This window comes from Hippopotamus amphibius, chromosome 10 (assembly GCF_030028045.1).
Source record: "Hippopotamus amphibius kiboko isolate mHipAmp2 chromosome 10, mHipAmp2.hap2, whole genome shotgun sequence".
In the NCBI taxonomy this organism is placed as follows: Eukaryota; Metazoa; Chordata; class Mammalia; order Artiodactyla; family Hippopotamidae; genus Hippopotamus; species Hippopotamus amphibius.
The window spans coordinates 22,496,733-22,506,175 of NC_080195.1; positions in this window are offsets into that span (position 1 = coordinate 22,496,733).

Sequence of the window (9,443 nt, forward strand, 5' to 3'; positions counted from 1 at the left end):
CTTGACTGACCTATTGAATAAAACTGTCAAAACAGCTCCCTCGCATCTTCCTAGTGAGACCTGTGTGAAGGGCCTTATCCTCACCTCTGAGACCACGTGGGAGTCACTGGAATACAGCAATAGCAGGAAAAGTACAGCTGCCTTTTAGAACTATTTCCGCAGCGAAGGGAGGCAGACCTCACACCAGCTCCCAGGGCAGCTCGGGGGCCACCCAACTCCTGTTGCTCTGAGACCCCCTCCCTCTTCCTATCATACTGGGCGGGGGAGGGGCAGCATGGACTACCTGCCTCTTGTGATGATGGTGCCTTGGCTGCTGGGACTAAGGTTAGAGGCAGCACACCCTATTAATAGCAATTGTGAGCCTTTATCATTGGGCACAGTTCACTTTCCTTACTGCTTTATGATCGTCAGACAGTACAGTGGGCCCCCGAGCTGAAGAAGCACCTGGCATCACATTGGGAATAACAAGAGATCGTCTGTTCCTGTTAAGTTGGGATCTGGCTGCCAGATTTGCGGCTTGGCATCTGATGTGAAGACCTGGACCTAGAATGAGCAGACGTGGAAGGGGGTGCTGTGTGACTTCATTTGACCAATCCCACCTGTCCTGTAGGGCTCATAAAACGTCTTTACGTAAGATAATACGTAGGTGATAATATGTAGGTGGTGTGTTCATTTTGTTAATACGATTGTTGGCATGCTTTACTTGGCCAGGGACTGATAAGAGTACGTCTGTTCATCTGTGCTTTCATAGTTCTGCTTACAAATCAGGAGTATGTGATACAAAGCATATGATAAATTAGGTGTTTGGGATTAACAGATGCACACTGCTAGATATAAAATAGATAAACAACAAGGACCAACTGTATAGCACAGGGAACTATATTCAATATCTTGTAATAACCTATAATGGAAAAGAATCTGAAAGAATACATGTGTGTGTGTGAAGATCTATTTTATACATATATATATAATATGTATATATATATATAGGAATCACTTTGTTGTATGCCTGAAACTAACACAACATTGTAAATTAACTATATTTCCATTTTTTTTAATGGTTTAAAGAAAAAGATAACCATGGATGCAAGTCTGTGGCTGTATGAAGAGGCTGGAGTTGTCAAGAAACCATGGGGGCCATGGACCACTAAATTGCTTCATGACTCCCAGGAAATTCTATGGGGGCTCTGGGTCTCTACTTTTCTATCTCCCAGGTAGTAATACTTTCTGCCAAATCGTTATTTAATAGGAATATTTGGAAGATATAAAAGATAATACAAATCAAGTGCTCTTGGGGTCCTGGGAGAAAACAAGTTTCACAGTAAGAAGTTTAGGCAACTACATGGTCTGGACTGTCCAGGATGAAGACACCACCTCTGCCCTCGGACTGCCTGAGTTCATGGCGAGGCTCTGCTGCTTACTCACCGTGTGACCTTGGGAAGCTCCTTACCCTCCTGGTGCCTCAGTCCCCTCATCTTCAAAATGAGTTTCCTACTACTACTAGTTCAGAGAGTTGCTGTAAGAATGAAATTGCTCCAATATTTACTCTTTGAGCTCCTGGACATAAACCTCCCAAAGTTGAAGTGGCCCCGATGACGGTACAGCTGGAGTTTTGAACCCAGAGTTGTACACATGCAGCCTCCAACAATTCATCAGTCACAGTTCTTGTTTTCCTTCCCGGCGCTGGTTCCCAGAGCAGTTTCTGCACATCAGTCTGTGGAGTCTGCTCCAGTAAACTGTTATTCTCTGTATTTGCCTCTCACATTCTCCAGTTCCGGGGACAGCAGTTTCCCGTGTCCTTACCTCTCTTACGTGTCATGGAGAGTTGATTTTTCAGTCTGATTTTTGACGTGGTTAGGAGTAGCACCTTCCAAGCTCCTTACATGGAACCCCCAGACTCTAATGACTTTTTTAAAACATAACACTAAAGGCATGGTCTAGGGCTTCCTAGGTGGCTCAGTGGTTAAGAATCCACCTGCCAATGCAGGGGACACGGGTTCGATCCCTGCTCCAAGATCCCACATGCCTCGGAGCTACTAAGCCCGTGCACCACAACTATTGAGCCTGTGCTTTAGAGCCCGTGAGCCACAACTATTGAGCCCATGTGCTGCAACTACTGAAGCCCATGTGCCTAGAGCACGTGCTCTGCAACAAGAGAAGCCACGGCAATGAGGAGCCTGTGCACCACAACGAAGAGTAGCCCCCACTCACCGCAACTAAAGAAAGCCCATGCACAGCAAAAAAAGACCCAATAAAATAAAGAAATTAATTTAAAAAAATTAAAAAAAAAATAAAGGCATGGTCTATGAAAGAAGGAAACTGGTAAGCTAAAATTTTATTAAAATTAAAAACTTCTGCAAAAGATACTGGGTAGAGAATGAGAAGATAAGGCACAGACTGGAAGAAAATATTTGCAAAAGACACATCTGATCAAGCACTGCTACCCAAAATACACAAAGAACCCTTAAAACTCAGTATTAAGAAAATGAACAACCTGAGTAAAAGATACGCCAAAGACCTGAACAGATAGCTCACCAAAGAAGATAAACAGATGACTAATTAGCATATGAAAAGATGCTTAACATCATATGGCATTAGGTAAATGCAAATTTTAAAAACGACATACCAGGGCTTCCTAGGTGGCGCAGTGGTTAAGAATCTGCCTGCTAATGCAGGGGACATGGGTTCGATCCCTGCTCCAGGAAGATCCCATATGCTGCGGAGCAACTAAGCCCATGCGCCACAACTATTGAGCCTGCACTTTAGAGCCTGTGAGCCACAACTATTGAGCCCATGTGCTGCAACTACTGAAGCCCATATGCCTAGAGCCCGTGCTCGGCAACAAGAGAAGCCACGGCAATGAGGAACCCACGCATCACAATGAAGAGTAGCCCCCACTCACTGCAACTAAAAGAAAGCCTGCACACAGCAAAAAAGACCCAACACAGCCAATAAAATAATTTATAAAAAAAAAAAAAAAGACATACCATTACACACCTATTAGAATGGCCAAAATTTGCAACACTGACAACAGCAAGTGCTGGTGAGGATGTGGAGCAATGGGAGCTCTCATTCATTGTTGGTGGGCGTGCAAGATGGTACAGCCACTTTGGAAGACAGTTTGGCCGTTTCTTACAAAACTAAACATACACTTACCACATGTTCCAGCAAAAGCACTCTTTGATATTTACTCACACGTGTTGAAAACTTAACGTCCATACCAAAACCTGCACACAGATGTTTATAGTGGCTTTACTCACAATTGCCAAAACTTGAAAGCAACCAAATGCCCTCCAGTAGGTGAATGGATAAATCAACTGTGGCACATCCAGACAGTGGAATATTTATTCAGCAGTAAAAAGAAATGAGCTATCAAGCCATGAAAAGACATGGAGGAAACTTGAAAGCTACGTGAAAGAAGCCAATCTGAAAAGGCTACAGACTGAAAATGTCATTCCAATGGTATGACATTCTGGAAGAGGCAAAACTATGGAGACGATTAGGAAAGTGGTTGCCAGGGGCTTGGAAGGGAGAGAGATGAGTAGGTGGGGCACAGAGGGTTTTCAGAGCAGTGAAAATAGCTTTATGATACTGCAATGGTAAATACACGTCATTATACATTTATCAAAACCCATAGAATGTACAACACCAAGAATGAACAGTAATGTAAACTGTGAACTTTGAGTGACTGTGACGTGTCAACGTAGATTCATCAGTTGTAACAAATATACCACTCTGGTGCAGGGTGTTGATAATGGGGGAGGCCATGCTTGTGTGGGGACTGGGGGTATATGAGAAATCTTTGTACTCTCTGCTCAGTTTTGCTGTGAAACCAAAACCGCCCTAGAAAATTACGTCCATTTTATAAAGAGAGAGAGAGAGAGAAAGAGAGAAACGTATGTACAAGCAAAGTGTGCACATATAGATACTTTCTCTTTCAGTTGAGAGGAGACATAGAGGTGCACATGAAGAAATAAATATTAAATAAATAAAAACAGTTTATTAATTTTGACCTAACTCCTCCTTTGACTTCAAGGAGGTGAAGAGTGTAAACATATGTTAAAGAAACCTGGTATTTTTAATTAGTGTAAAACTGGGGAGGACACAGGGAAAAAGCAAACATTCTTTATGTTTCCTCCACTTTGAGCTCGGACCTTGATTTTGGAGAGCAGTGCTCCAAAGTTCAGACCTTGGAGAGGTATGAGGAAAAGAGAACAGCTAGCCAGGCGAGTCTTCTCCCAGGTACTCACTCAATGTATGACACTGAGACAGAACTGATGCTCCCTTGCTTGGCACTGAGGACCAAGCTACACAGTGAGAAGCTGTGTTTATCTAAACAGTCTTTAAAATAAGACAGGAGAGTGTGTCCAAGAAGAATTGAAAGCAGGGACTCAAAAAGATATATATGTCAAACTATTACAAGCAAAGTCAAAAGACAAATGACAGACTGGGGAAAATGTTTGCAATTCAGACTATAGAAAAGGGGCTAATCTCTTTCATACAGAAAGATCTCCTAAAAATCTGTAAGATAAAAAAACCAAATCAGGTAAAAGTTATGAACACTTAGTTCAAAGAAGACATAGAAATGGTTCTTGAATATGTAAAAATCACTGTCTCATAATAAAAGAAATGTAAGTTAAAATAATAACACAAGTTACTCTCAGATTGACAAAACTCAGGAATTTTTATAACAAAGTGTTAGTGAGTGTTCAGGTAAAAAAACAGTGGGCGGGGGAGAAGTTACATAAATATAAACACACTATACCTTCATGCACTTACTCATAAAAGATTAGAATATCTTTTGAGTGAATATGTCAAAGTCTGCTAACACTGGTAAACATGGGTAAACTGGGCGGGGAGGCGATGTAGTTGAGAAGAAGGCGTTCTATTATATACACATCTGTATTTTAAAAATATTTGATCTCTGTGAATAAATTATCTACATAAAGAAATTAGGAGTGAATCAGATCATTTATCATTTGACTTGAAGGGATTTCCACATACACGGAGGGAAGCAAGATGCAGAAAATTGTATATCGTATGATCTTGTTTTTATAAAGCAAACAATACCAAATAAAATCCCTATATGTGATTATGCATATAGATACATGGCATATGTGCTTCAGACCATTATACCACATAATGCAATGCATTATATGGCATGCGACTCTATGAGCTTGGAGAGATAAGGAAGGCCACGCGATCATTAACAGTGGTTGTCTGCAGAATCTGCTGGAGGGAGGGAGATAAGTAAAAAGAAAGTATTCTTTAACAATATGGCTGACATGTTCGAAAGAAATAACTCTGTGTGTGCGTGTATATACATATATATATTTATGTCTATCTGTCTAGAACACAGAACAAAGAAAGAAACATCACCTGCAAGCCACAAGAAAATATAGCACATGAAAGCATGTGTATGTACACACATATATGTAGAAAGATGATCAGGGAATGTTGAGGGTGATTGTATTGAGATACAGGATTTCAGGAGATTTTTTGCTTTCTAATATTTAGAGCATGTTCGAATTTTTCTATAAAGCTATTTTACTGTGGGAAGGGAAGAAACTGAAACAAGAATAAGATTTTTTTTTAATCGTGTGGCTCAGTAATTCAAGGCCTCTCCTCTAAATTTAAAGTCTGATTTCCAGGTGAAGTGCTTTAATCTGTTTGGAAACTTAAAAGCAGGCACAATCATCTTAGAAGTGAAAGAAGTGGTGGTGGTGATGACAGAACTGTAAATGTGCAATTCTGCTGGCGCCTCTGCTGTTTTTGCCCATTTGCTCAGAATGTTGGAAGAGAATCTTTTCCATTGGGAGATGGAAATGAAGAGGACGGGGTGGCGGAGGTGTGGGTTGGGGAACGTCTCTTGGCTTCTCTTGCTGAATCTCCTGAAAGCCATGCATTATATTTTACATGTGGTGACGCTGTTGTAAACACATATCCAGAATCAACTTTCAGCCTCATTACAGAATTCAACCGATAAATCTACAGTCATATTTCTATCACTTAATGGCCAAGCGTTCTCTATGATTGAAAGATAAATCCCCAACTGTTACTTAAAATAAAAAGGAGACGTTTAAAGACATACCAGGGACTTCCCTGGTGGTCCAGTGGGTAAGACTTCGAGCTCCCAATGCAGGGGGCCCGGGTTTGATCCCTGGTCCGGGAACTAGATCCCACCTGCTGCAACTAAGAGTCCACATGCCACAACTAAAGATCCCACGTGCCACAACTAGACCCAGCGCAGCCAAAATAAATAAATAAATAAATACAAGGGTGAATCAAAAATTATTTGCACTCTAAAACTTCTATAAACTCTACAGCCAGAGTGCAGATAATTTTTGACTTACTCCCTTATTAAAAAAGAAAATATATAGAAGAATTTCTAAAAATAAATAAAATAATAAAATAAAATAAAATAAAATACATACCAGACAAGTGGTAACCAAATGAATGAAGACATGGTATTATTGATTCCAGACAAAGTAGAACGGAACACGACACGGAACACGAGAAGCATCACCTGTGAGGCACAAGAAGCCGAAACAAGCATGACTACGACTTCGTGTATGCAAGGCAACATCAGAACAGAGAAAACACAAACTGTTAAAATCTTCCACTATGATTCTGACTTTATCAAGTCCTCCTCATATTTTTAATACATTCCTCTAAGAAGCTGACAAAATAAAAATGAAAATATCAGGGAGTTGAATATCATATTTAACTAACATGATTTTCACAAATAAATAGAACTTTGTACCCAAAAGCAGAGACTGTACATTCTTTTTGAACATCTTTGAAATATTTGAAATAATTGACTTGGCTAACATCTCAAATATTGTTGTCAGGGAGGAATAAATTTTCCTCTACCCTTCTACGTTATTCTGGCTGGTCTGAGAATTAAATTGACATGAGATAGATTAAGAGGAGAAAAATCACACAAAGGCTGAATGACATGTATCCATGGGAGAGACCCAGGAAAACTGAGTAACTCACCAAAGCGGCTGAACCCCTCACCTTAGAGACCATCTTCAGCGAAAGTTAAAGAGGATGTTGGGGGTAGTGACTTGGAATTTCAAAGGGGAGGAAGGCAATTTATATGGAGATGGAAAAGCAAATGTTTGGGAAATAAATATTTGCTGGGCTTGCAGAGACAATGGGACCCAGGAATTTTAACAAACAGACTTTGCTGGGTTTCTCCCTGTCTACACACCTGGTTCATCCTAGGTTATCTACGGTGATGCCCCCTTCCTGGAACAGGTCCTCTGTCTGCATTCTTTAGGGGGAAGGTCAAAGCTTTTTGCTGGGTCTTTTGTTCCTTGATTATTTCCAGCTCAAAATAATCTGCATGGCAAGAAGACACTTAGGGGTGGCAAGCTCTGCTCCCCTGCACTGTCAAACACACAAATTTAAAAAATATATAAATAAAAGTCTTGAAGTAATTGCACCAAATGGCTCGTTTTGGTTATTGAAAGTAAAAGAAAGTGGGATGTAGGGTAGGGATATGGAGAAGGAGGAGCTTCTATTTTTCCTTGTATGTATTTGTGTTCTTTGAAGTTTGGGGTAGTGCATATATGTATTGGTGTATTTTCATGTATTAATCATTGAACAACTTTATTGGCATATAATTTACATACCATAAAATTCACCCATTTAAGTGTAAAAGTCAGGGGTTTGTTGTTTTTTTTAGTTTTTTTGTTTGTTTTTGTTTTGTTTTTAGTAAATTTACCAAATTTATGAGTTGTACAACCACCCAAAGTGGTAACGCAGAGTCAGCTTGGGAACACGATGATGGAGGTGCCTGGAACCCCAAGGTCACGTTCAGGAGCTTTTCCACTGAACTTCCCTATGGCAACTAGTGGGAGAGCCAGTTTCCTCAGCTACTGCTCTGGTTAAGAATAGATTCCCTGCTTTCACCAGACTCAAGCACCATTTCCAGAAGATCGCCGGGGCTCTCTCTTCTCTCTGTGCTGTCAGCAGTGGGATCCCTGGAACTCCCATGGGTCCTTTGCCAATTCCTGGGCAATGAAGTGCACACGACTTTGACACCTGGGTCCTGGGGCCACTGTCCCTTTAGCCTTGTTTCTAACCTGTCCATCCAGACTCTCTCTCCCAAGAAGAGAAGAGGCCCATCCAGCTGGTCAGAACTCAGGACACCCAAAAGACAACATTTTTCCCGTTAGGTAAGGTTCCCACTCCTCAAGATTAGCACATTTCTCTTGTTCTTTCTCCTGCCACAAAGTCTGCACCTTCCCCTCTTCAACTGCAACTAGGAAGCTAACTTGTGTGGGCCTTGCTCTGTAGACAGAGCTCTTTTGTGTTGGTGGGATGAGAAGGTCTAAGCTGGGTTGTCCTACTCAGCTCTTATCGAAGACCCATTGTTGGGAGGTGGCAGATGTGTGCCCGCGTGATGGATGTTACTCGCTTCTGACATCCTTGGATGAAGATCCCAGTCTAAACCTCCCCAGCCTCATAACTCCACATGCCCCCAAAGATCCAGGGAAAAGAACTTAGCAGGAGCTCATGGGGATGTGTCTGTCTTACCCGGAGACCTTGGGTAAGACCCTTGTCTACCTGTCCCAGCCCGGCCACCAGACACAAGGTTTCAGTAGCTCTGTTTTGTGGTGGTGGAGGATCTAGAACAATTTTCTCTAACTGTTCGTCCTGTGCACTCAGTTGCTCCCTGTGCTGCTCACTGTGCAGCAGGAAACACACCTCAGGTGGACATGGATGTAAAAAGGTACTACTTGAACAGACTTGAGGTAAGCGCTCATGGGGGCAGGGGGCAGGGGGGCTGAAATCCCTTGACTTCAAATGCTCCCGCCTTTACTTCCTCCTCAGAATATGCTTTTTCAGCTTTCCACGTCCCAGCATTTCTTTACTTAAGGTTAGGTTTTTCTTGTGATGCTTCCTGGATCACATGGGACCAATAGCATAAGCAGGCAGTATGCATGGCGGCTGAAAGCTGTGTTTTGGTCCTTGGATGAGATCTTGGATGACCAATGTCTCTGGATTAGGGGTGAAATTTGCATTTTCAGGTTTCCTAGGTAACTGTTTGTTGGTGTGGTGGTTTTAAAGAATGGCTGCGATGAAGTTCTGACATTCCTTCCATCCAGAGGCAAGGTTTGGCTTGCCTCCCCTTGAATCTGAGCAGGTGTGAAACTGCTACAACTCATATAGTCGAGAGGAAGTGATGCCCTGTGACTTCTGAAACCAGAGCCTAGAAGGGGGTGGAGCGTCCACCTTGCTGGCTGGAATCCTCTCGCTGGAGCTCTGACCTGTCTTGTATGGACTCTGACGGCTCTGCTGGAGAGGGTGCGTGTCAAAGCGACAGTCACATCTGAATCGTGAGTCTGTGAGTTGACAGCCAGCATTAACTGCCAGTCATGTGAACGAGCCATTTGGATGGCCAGCCCGACTGAACCCCCAGATGACAGCCG